Raw genomic sequence first — 12,229 nt, 5'->3', positions numbered from 1 at the left:
CTTATTAGTGCAACCGCACTATTTATTGGCATGATTTGACACCTAGACCAAGTGACGTGGCAACCAAGGTGACAAAGCATAATTGATGATGTGGCAAGCATGGTGACATGGCAAGGAGACTTGGAGTGCAAGGCAAACATCTTGAAGATCTTGATGGAGCTATTTTTAGTAAGTCTCTAATATGGAGCCAAATATCTTGAAGATCATGGTGAATCTATCTTAAAGATCTTGGTGGAGTTATTTTTGGCAATGCATTACATTTTGAAGACAAGATCATATCAAGACCATATTTAGATGATTTGATTGAAGACTAAATATGGTGGAGCTTAATTAAAGAAAGATTTATTCATGGTGTGAATGAAGGAGATATGATTTGAAGAATCCTTGATGAGAATCATTAAAGTCTATTAACGGCAAGATTTGAGGACCAAACTTGGGTGAATTGAAAATCAAGTTTGGAGAATCTTTGAAGACCAAATTTAGGTGAATTGAAGACTAAGTTTGGCAAGTTTCATGGAAGACGCATAAGGACGTGCGCCCCTTGCGAGGAGACTGCGTGATGAGGAACTGAGGAGGTAGGCTAGTTGCAGGCAGTCGGGATCGGGAGATTTGGCTGCATCGACTCGGACTAAGCATGACCGGGAGGTTGATGGGTCTTGAGGTCGTCCGCAACGTAACCAGAACTCAGTCAAGTCAGTAGTCAGGGCCATGTTGCAACTTATGTTACAACAGGAGTTGCAACAGCTAATTTTGGCAGGTTTTTAAATTAGTAGCCGCGGAGATTCTAAAAGAGGTATGTGCTATATTTGGGACATTGAGGCGTCTATATAAGTTACCTTGCTCGTAGATTGTAAGTGTGACTCTTGAGTGACTCTTTGAGGAGAGTGTGTGAGCACCAAACAATCTAGAGAGGGTAGTGATCTTTATTGTTGAGAGTGTGAGTGACAAGTGTTTGTACTCATCTATTTTTATCTCTTTTAGTGGATTGTTTATCTCCGGGCTTGGCCCCCCAGACGTAGGCGAGTGGACGCCGAACTGGGTTACCAACGTTGTGTGTCTCCTTGTGTTTGTTTGTGTGCTTTTTCTTTATTGGTTTGTGTGAGACTTCTATGAGTGCTTAAGTGCTACTTAATACCCACAAAATACACCGGAGGAACTAACAAGTCTCTTCTTCTTGTATTGAATATCATCTGACTCAAATAAATTACCTATTCATTCAATCAATATTCTATTATATTTTCTAACTAGTTTTTTTTTTCTTGTTAAAAATTAATAAAATTTTCTTTTAAGATGTTAAAATTTCAATTCTTCTCTTTCTTAAATAGAGTTTTGCATTTTCTAGATTCATATTTACTTGAAAAAGACATATGATGGGGACTCAATATCACTTGTAATCGATGCATATTTTTTCAATTTAAAAAAAAAAAGAAAAAGCTTAAGAAAAAAAAAACCAAAAAGATTGATAATATAAAGAAATTAAAATTTTAATTTATAATTGAAAAAATGAATGTGAGATTAGTCTTGGAAAAAGAAGAATTCATTTTTAATAATAAAAATCAACATTAGTGTGGTCAGTGGCGGTGCCAGGACTCGTCAGAGGGTGGGGCAAAAATTGACGGAAAAAAAAATTTCAGCCGCCGAATAAATATTCCGACCGGTCAACAAAAAATCTGACATACAAACATGAAACATAAATACATAAATAACATATCAAAAGTTAATTGATCCATTCAATAACAAAAAAGTCAAATTAATTAAAAAAAAACTTCATTATTATAGACAAGTACATGAATAACAACTAATTTTTCCTAACCAATGGAATACTCCAACTCCGGAGGTGCTCTCACGGCGTGAATAAGACGGCAAGATATCTTCTTTGAGTGCCTTCTACTTTCAATGCTTCTGTGTGTTGTATGAGAAAAAGGAACCTTGGAATGTGACCAGCTCTTACTTTAACTTCATTTGGCTAAAGTGGAAATTAGTGTCTTTTCGGGTACACTTGTTTTCTCCAAAAAGAATAGATGGGTTTGCTATGCATTGAACTAACTTCTCAGTCTTGAAGGCTGAAGTCCAACTTGCCTCTGCTTTGGCACGTGGCATGGATGCCATTGGGGTCTGCGAAGAAGGTATGGGTTTGGTGTGGAGTATTGGGAAAGGACCCTACAGTTTGGCGGTTATATTTCTTCTTCCTTTTTTAATGAAAGGAAATAATTTCTATAAGTTGGTAGGATGTAGAGTATCCTTGTGACTGCCATGCATATGCTGCTGCTACCACTCGTGACTCTACACAGGTTTTTTTTTCCGACAGAGGGTGTGGCGGATGTCCCTCCTGGCCACACCCCGGCGTCGCCACTGAGTGTGGTATTAGACAAAGATGTGCAGTGTTTTTGAACTAAGCTAATAAAGAAGATTATTTGTAGGAAAAATAGGAATTCAAAAGGTTAGGTGAGAGAAAATATGCAATTGATCAAGTTTTATAATAATAAAAAAAACTTAATTTGATCTCCTTGATTTTGATTTTAATAAGTTAGTGGAGGGATGATATGAAATTGATTCATTATTAAATTAAAAAATTAAGACCTTAATTTATTTTAATATAATAATTACTATAATTATAATGATGGGATTAGAAAAAAAAATTTAAGGTCTTAAAATTAATGATGAGGCCTTTAAAATTGAGAGACCTAAAGTGGCTTTACCCATGAGCTTCTCTTCTCCAATTTATCAATATTTTTATTAATATTTAAAATATTACATTCAATAAACAAATAAATAAATAACTCCAGCATAAATAGATTTGTCTTCTTCAATAAAACTAGATAAAATAATATAAAATAACATAGTGTAGATAAATTTTGAATTATGGTATAATAGCTAAAGAAAATATTTCATTAATAATTTTCATAATAAATTTGTTATAATTATGCAATTATTTATGAAAAAAATTGGGCATACTCATAGATTTAATCCAGTTCTCTTTTGCAAAGTTTGAGAACATAGATGTGGGCTTTCTTAACAGGCCTTGAGCATATGGACCCCCAATAGGCCCCCACTAATTTTTCTTGAAAGGCTTTTTCTCACTGGATCTGTGGGAGTTTCAAGGCTTGTTTGGATTGGTTGTTGAAAATATGTTCAAAAAAAGCTTGGTATAATCACCAAAATAGTCCGGTACTTTTCTTTTTATTCTCTTTGGCTCTCTCTACTTAGAAATACTCCCGACTAGTCCCTTTACTTTTGAAAATGTGCCCACTTTGTTAAAATTGCTCCCAACCAGTCTCTCTACTTTTAAGTGGGCACATTTCTAAAAGTAGAGGGACTAGTTGGGAGCATTTTTAACTAAGTTGGCACATTTTCAAAAGCAGAGGAACTAGTCAGAAGTATTTCTGAGTAGAGGGACCAAAAAAGAAGAGAGAGGAAAGTAGAAGGACCAACTAGCGTATTATACCAAAAAAAAAAACTTTTATAAACTTTGTGGGGCAAGTACTTTTCTTTAAATAAATTATCATAAAAGTATTCGTTGTACCCTAACAATTTTAAGGGCATTTTGGTCCACACAGATTCAAATTGCCTCAAATATATGTGTATATATATATTATAAAATTAGTGCTTCTCCATTTTTTTCTATAAAAAAAAAGTCAATTCAAACCGGCTTCCAACAATGAACATGTTTGCATTTGGTTTGGGAAGATAATTTTTTGAATAATCCCCTATTTAGTCCCTATATTTACTTATGTGGCTCTTTTTGTCCTTTTATTATAAAATGCCCCAATTACATCCCTTTATAAATTTGATTGGGACAATCCAGTCCAACAACTGATGACCATTAGCATCTCCGTTTTATTGATGCTAACATGGCGATTATGTGGTGATCCATGTAATAAAATATTGCCAAATATTAAAATATTAATTTGAAAAAAAACTGTCACATCAACACAAAGCCCGTGAACCCATCAATCCTGAAGCTACTTTCTTTTTCCCTCTTCTCCATCTTCTCCAACACGTCAAACCTCCAGCCCTAATCTCTATCTCACTTTCGACACCTCAACTTCGTCCATCGTCCTTCTCCTGCCGGCCAACCCTAACCTTCAGTCCATTAGTGGTACTTCTTAATTCCGGCCATCATCCCTCCCTTCTATTAAGTTGTTGGTGGTGCTTCTTGAGTTTTCTGGCATGACATCCCTCATCTAGTTTTCGATCCTGACCTCGACATCTCTTTTCCACACTTTTTCATTTTTGTAGCACACCTCGTTATTCAGCCATTATGCACTCCAAGCTTTGCCAAACTGTCGACAACTACTACATGACCACGAAATTAGTCTTGTTTGACAAATAGGAATTCTTTATTATTTTTTTTTTGTTTGCTTTTGGTTGTATTTTGTGTTGGGGTTTTTTTTTTCTTCTCAAGCTAATGTGATTAGAAATGTAATTATGTAACTTGAATATGTAATTATGTGGTTTGATCAATAAATATGTGATGTAAGCATTGTATGATTTGAAATTATAGTTGGGTTGAATCTGTGATTCTGTATTAAATCAATAGAAATTTTGTATGCGCAAATTTCCTAAATTAATAACAAATTTATGCTAAGCTACAATACAAGCTTGATTAACAATAATCTAATTTAGTAAATACCAAATTTTATTGATGGAATGAAATTTAAAAAATTATACAGTTTGTGTAAAAAAAAACAGAGAGACCCAAAATTTTTTCCACAATAAGATGTGATCACAAAAATATTCCAGTGTTGGATGCATTACAAATCATCTGATCAACTGAAGTACACCAAACACCAGAAAAAAAAAAAAGAATCACTAACAAAGAGCATCAAACTAGTAATTTGCTTTAGTATCAAGTTTTTTCTTGAGTTGTAGCATATGTCATACTATCCTGTGTTGGGAAAGCTCCATCTTCAAAACCTATAGAGGTTTGCTCACTTTGATCTCCATCTTTGGTATGGTTTGCAACATTTTCCTTGCTCTTTAGTGCCTAATTATCAACAACAAACATATTATACATTAGTATAAATAAAAAAGGAAAATGCTATGGTAATTTATATTAGAACAGGGAGTAACCACTACATTTAACTTTTCAGCAGTGATGAATGCAGCAAATTGTGGGTTGTCCCTCCTAACAATTACTCCACCAAGGTGAGACCCTTAGAATTATTAGACATTGTATCATATCTTACCTAATTAACACAAACTGGAATTATTTTTAGGGCCCGTTTGGTTAGAGGGAATGGGAATATGGGGATGGGGATGGGGAAGGGGATGGGGATAGAAATAGGGAAAAGGGATTGGGGATGGGAATAAAAGTAATGTTTGGTTGAAGAGAATGGGGATAGGAATATGAAAGGGTATAGGGAAAATTTTAGTAAAATTACTTTTGTACCCTTGAATATTTTAATTAAATAATGTATCTTAATTGACAAATACAATTTAATTATTGTTAATTAAAATAATCAAATGTCCAAATTTAATTATTTTTAAATCACCAAAATTTTAATAAATCTAATATTTCAAAAATAAATACAAACCATAATATATAGCATGTAAGTGGGAGAGAGGAATACATAATATATAGCATGTCATTTTGTAATTTATAGAGGGTATAAATGTCATTAGCTTACCCAGGCATACTCAATCCCCCCAAAATGAGAGGGATGAGCATAAAGGGGGTTGAGGGGCATACAATCCCCCCTCAATCCCTTCCCATGTCCCTAGGTAAAAAAAATTATGAAAGAAAGAATTTTGATGACATCAGTAATAAAAAAACTTATATTGTTATCTTTTCTTGGACATCTTAACTTGTTTTGCCCTTCCTCATGGCGTATTATACATTTAAAAACTCTACCATGCCTAGAATTTTTTGTTTTACTGCCATGTTTCCCCTCCAGTGGCTCTCTCCTCCTCTTCTTCATAGGTCTCCTAGGCATTTTCTTCACTACAGGTGGCTGCAAAGGGCCTTCATCACTAACTAGCTGAAATTCTCTGCCCTTTACTGGATTAACAATGGAACTATATGCTCTCACATATGTTTCTTTTTTAAACCATTCTACCACAAAATCCACTGGATCTGCCCCATTAAATGAAATAACAGCCAATGCATGTTCACATGGAATTCCACTTTTATTCAATTTTCCGCATGAGCAACTTTGCCATGCTAACATTACTACATATCATTCCCATACTTATTGCACCAAGTCATCTCAAAAACCTCATGGCTTGCACCCCCATTCCACTCTACCTTCCACCTGGAAGTTTTTTTTTCTTTCTTTTTCAATCCTAGCAAGAATGTTAGGCCTACAAGAATTTTTCCACTTCAATGTAAACTGCTTTTTCACAACAATCCTAGTCATTACATACTATCTAAAATATTCAAGCATTGTGATTATTGGCTTGAATTCTAGATTCTAATATTGCTCCATTAAATGTTTCACACATATTATTATCAATAACATCACATTTGATTAAATTTGAGAAGAATGCACTATGCCAACCTGAAATTGGCCATCTATCCAATAATTCCTCCATAGCTTTAGCTCCTTCTTTCAAGTCTTTCATTTTATGAATTTGTTTCTTCAGTTCGAGTTCACTTGTAGATCTTGCAATACTCCAAAATTGAATATGCAAGTCCTTCCTTGGATAGATTTTTTCCCATCTTGCATAGATGTGTCTTGCACACATCCTATGCTCATTGAGTGGTAACAAATTATTCACTACATGTATTAGTCCCAGTAAAAAATAAAAAAAAATGATTAAATTACAAGCCATTTTTACTCAAAGGAAAATAATTAAATCAATGTTGCACAAACCTTTTGTATGTCACTTATAAGAGACCATCCTAGTCCATCCCCAATGTTAAGATTAGCACTTAATAGCTCAATAAACCATGGCCAAGTTTCTGTTGTCTCTTTATCCAAAACTGCCCAAGCTACAGGATACATCTAGTTATTGCCATTTTTCTCCACAACCACCAAGATCTGCCCTTTAACAACTCACTTCAGAAAGCATTCATCAAGGCCAATAAGTTTTATGCACCCACTTATAAACCATTCCCTGACTGCTACTAGACAGACATATAGCTTGTTAAACATTGGAGGTTCATCTGCTTTCTTTCTTTCAAAGATAATGAACACAGTGCTACTAGGGTTTGTTGCTTTTAATTCCAAGGCATAATTATGCAAATGAATAAAGTCCTGCTTGAATTGCTCTTCAATCTTTCTCAAAGCAAGACCCTTTGCATTTCTACACACCTTGTTAGTTATGAATACTCCCAATTCTTTCCTAACCATTGCCTTCAAGTGTCAAGACCTAATAGGTAGGACTGAGCCTATGATCTTACCAAAGATGTTAGTAACAACATGGGTTAATTATCACCCTTTTATTTCTAATAGCCCCTAGGAGAGAAGAATGATCAGGGACATAGTGTTTTACAACAAACAATATATTAGCATAACACTAGGAGCACAGAATGAACGAACTGCAATTTTTTCCAGTACACTGAGCCCTTATCCTGGTTGCATCATTTTTAATAAATCTAAATTCAAACCCTTATCTTGTTGAAAATTCGACAAGTTCCTTTTTGAAGAGTTTTAGTTCTGTAAACCTAAAGCCAAGACAAAAATCCTACAAAGGGACCCTAGGGTTGTAGTGCTGCCTACTAGACACGTGCCTCTTTTGCATCATCTGCACTAGATCCATCACTTGTATCATCATATATAGCTCTCAGGATCAGATGAATCAAAGTAGTCATTGCTATAGCCAGTTACTTTCCCTGTGTTAATGCTATATACAATATCTCTAGATGCCCGACCTTCTGCATTAGTATCATGGGAAGGCCCTATATTTCCATCTCCATTGGTATTTTTATCAGCATCCTCCGAAATTGATTTTTTCAATTCAACATATTTCTTTAATTTTTCCCTAGCTTCTTCTCTTTCATCATCAACCTCAGAAGTTTGGTCTATAAATGGAACATCTACTAAATTGTCATCATCATCCTCGTTGGATTCACTATAATTCTCACTTTGGTTGTCATGTCCCACATTCAACTCAACATTATGTGAACCAAGTAATAATATTTCTAGTAAGATCATGTCATGTCTAACATTTGAAATCTTCACATAAACATCCACTGTCCTATGTTTTCTTAATTAGTTGGTCAACTAAATCTACAATACCCTGGTCATTGTGAATATATTTTAGTATCATGCCATCATCTGTATAAGACAACTCCACAACATTATTGATATCACACCCTAGCTCTTTGACATCTCCTAACACATCCCAATAGCAAAGATTGTCAGGATCAACACAAAATTCTGTCACTAATCCATTAGATATTCAAAATCTATTTCTCGATTTAATTTCCCTCCATAATGGTACTTGATTATGAACTCATCCCAACAAGTCATATTGTTCTGTGAAAGAATAGGAAATTGGTTGTTTAGAGTTGTTGCAAAAATGTCATGGTAACTATTTTTTTTTTTTTAATGTCTAATGTCAGCATTGATAGAGTTAGGCATCTAATGTCAATTTTCCTAATTTTTAAGTTACAAATTTAAACAACAGTAGAAAAAGTGGCTATCAACATAGGATAAATAGCTTTATTAGCTATCATCAGGGGAAGGAAACACTTATTGCTGTGATTAAGCAAACACAATGCACATAAGAGGGAAATATATTGATAGAAAAGAAAAGAAAAGACACTTGCTAACATCAGTAGTAGTGCACAATCAAATTAATGAATACAAACACCTTCACATGCAATCAATAATAAAGATTGAAGATACAACCCCCAATTGGGTTAATATTCAAAATTTCAACCATGGACCCACTGCCATAAAAATAAATAGCATACCACATAAAGTTTTATTACATTACCTGATCAGAATCTTTAACCAACTTAATTAGGCAATATTTGTTATTGCAACTTAAGCTAGCATCAATATCAGTTAATACAACATGCATTGTAAAATTAGGCAAACAATCAGTATCATAACCCAGTTAAGCAAATTCTTTACACAATTAAGGCATAAAAACTATTTCACACAACTAGAGAGAGATGCAAGCAGTATAAAGTTTAATTATTACAGACAAATGTCTGCAATTCAATTTTAATCAATCCTTTAATGGTCTTCTCATGCGGTCCCCTTTTCTAGTAAAAAATGGCTTCCCATCTAACTTGGACACCAAATATGAAGGGCACTATTACTATACACGTCATCTCTCAAACCCTTCCATGGTTATCTCATATGGTCCCCCTTTTAAGCATATTAATACCAGTTAAAACCCTAACAATGGTAAGCTATTAGGACAAAGAAGCTTATCCCACATTCACATCAACACTCAAACTGAACATAATCCAAGCAAACAGATGTAAATCTAAGATTAATGAGCATAAACACAATGCCATATAATCTCTCTTTCATGCAAGATGGAATGGAGTTGAGAGATGTCGAAAGTCCAAGAGAAGAGAAGGATGATGGTCGGAGTTGAGAGGTGTCGAAAGTGAAATGGAGATTAGGGCTGGAGGTTTGGTGTGCTGGAGAAGCGATGGAGAAGAGGGAAGATGAAAGTAGATTAGGGATTGATGGGTTCACGGGCTTTGTGCTGACATGACAAGTTTTTTTTTAAAATTAATATTTTAATATTTGGTAATATTTTAATACGTGGATCGCCACGTAATTGCCATGTCAACATCAATAGACAGAGATGCTAACGGTCGTCAGCTGCTGGACTGGATTATTCCAATCAAATTAATAGAGGAATGTAATTAGGACATAATTGTATCTTTTTGCTCAAATTTATATTTTTATAATTAATTTTTATTAAAAAAAAATATACCACATTCATTAAAAGAAAATGATACAACAATACAATAGGAAGAACTACACCAACAAAAAAGAGAGAAACAACGATGTAAAAGACTGACAATTCATTAGGAGTGTGGGCAATTGACCAAACAAACTGATAACAAAAACTCAAAATAAATATAAAAAAAAAGAAAGAAAGTACCATGGATAGAGAATTTAAGGTAATATTAACTAGGACCAGGTGATTAGTCAAGTGGCTCCCTAATTGGCTATTATTTATCAAAAAAAATAAACGATTAGATTTATTAATTATACACTAATCTCGGAATAACATTAGACGGGATTTCTTAATATTTATTTAGTTAATTTCAACCAATCATGTTTAATTGCATAGTAAACTAGGGCAATATAGCATATTATTTCTAACAATAATCGGATTTACCAATTGAATTTATTTTTTCTCCTCTCAACTCATCACCTTTGATTTTTAAATTAATCTCATTCATACTCAATCCAAAAAATGAATAAAATATAGAGAACAGATAAGAGCTAATATCCATGCAAGTTCTTCTCTTTGCTTCTACTGAAAAATTATCATATCATCATCTGCATGCATGTTTATACGTACATATAATTTATTAATTATACTCTCAACTTATAATCTCAACCATATTCAATCCAAAACTATAAATCAAAATTCATGCAACTTCTTCTCTTTTGTTTCTACTTAAAAATTAACACATCATCATCTACATTAATTACATATGTTAGAATAATATGTTAGAATAATATGTTAGAATATGTTTATATGTGCATGTTTATATAAAATATATATGTTAGAATAATACATTGAGCTTATCATCGATCTTATCCACTGTACATGTTCATCAATGTCAATTGTGCATTTGTTAATTTTTCTAAGTTATCCTTCAAATAAAACTTTACATAGTGGCAAGAGCACTTGAAGAAAAAAAAAACTACATCAGAGCATTACAGTACATTTGACTCAGCCTCCACTGAATTAATGGCTAACATTTTGTTCTCCTTTGAATTCATTGGAAGCCATTAATTATAAGTTGATATATTGCACTGTTACTTGAACAAGAGTTGACCTTTTATTTGCTTTGAGATGAATCAGCATGCACTGATGCATGCATGCCTTAAGAAGGGCACCAAAAACAAACATATTACTTGCTAATGTACACTGAAATCATATTTCAGTTTGAAGTTCTGAAGGATGTGACAACATGATGCAATATATATATATATATATAATATTTATAAATAAAAAGAAGTGAAGATAATGTTTCTCATTGACGCGAGTCTTTTGGATAGTCTTGTGTGATATTATTATTAAGATGAGAGCAAGGGAACTTTGGCACCAAACTATATATACATTATCTATATATTGAAGTATTTTATCATGAACTGAAAAGAACATCTTAGCTATCAATGGCTAGCTTTTTATAATACATGGTTTTAAGATAATCTTGTAAAGAAGGATATGTAAAATAATGTAGCTAGGGAGGTGTCACACTCTCAAATAATTGTGCTTTTTGCCTTCCTTCAATAATTGGATTTTTTTTTAAAAAAAAAACAAATATGGGACAAGCACCCTCCATTAATTTTTCGGGAAGTTAAAGACATGCATAGGTGTCAAGCAAGCTTAACAAGTACATATGCACTCACTTTGCATGGACTTTATATTTAATCTTGGGTCCTTCTCAAAATGAACACCCTACACAAAGAACCCGATGCAAATAGACTAAGAGATCATTGGTTTTTCTTTTCTTTGTTATATGTGTTTAAGGTGTTATTCATTCTTTTCTTAATTAGGGGTTCAATGAAAAAATAATAATTCAGGGTTTGAAAAAATTCATTCAAGAAAAACAAGAAGTTATATTTTTATGCAAATTATTGCCAATAGTGAATTAGGTTTTAATTAGAGATAATTTAGGATTTGAGAGAATTCAAAGATACAAACAAAAAAGATATAATCGTTTTACTATTTTTCCACTTTAGTGACGTCCCTAGTGACCATTTAACTTATAGAGATTAGTATAACGTTAAATCATGTAAAGACTTGAGTGTGAATATTTCTTTCTCTAAAAGTGAAATACTATGACTGTTTCAATAAAAAGACAATATTAGTAGTTAGAAATAACTCGAAATAATAGAATTCTATTATTATTGAGCTTAAGTAGTTAATTAATTTCATTTAATTAGAATACTGATAAAATTTCAAACCTTTTATCTATTATTTTGTCACTATATTTGGTTTAATTAACATAAACACATGATGAAATGATTTAATTATAAACATGACAAACCAAATTAAACAACAAGTAGTGGTTTATTAAGGATGAAAATGTGACAATTCACATGAAGGACACTTAACAAATTAGCTAGTT

Source organism: Dioscorea cayenensis, chromosome 9 (assembly GCF_009730915.1).
Source record: "Dioscorea cayenensis subsp. rotundata cultivar TDr96_F1 chromosome 9, TDr96_F1_v2_PseudoChromosome.rev07_lg8_w22 25.fasta, whole genome shotgun sequence".
NCBI lineage: Eukaryota > Viridiplantae > Streptophyta > Magnoliopsida > Dioscoreales > Dioscoreaceae > Dioscorea > Dioscorea cayenensis.
This window is presented reverse-complemented; position numbering follows the sequence as displayed.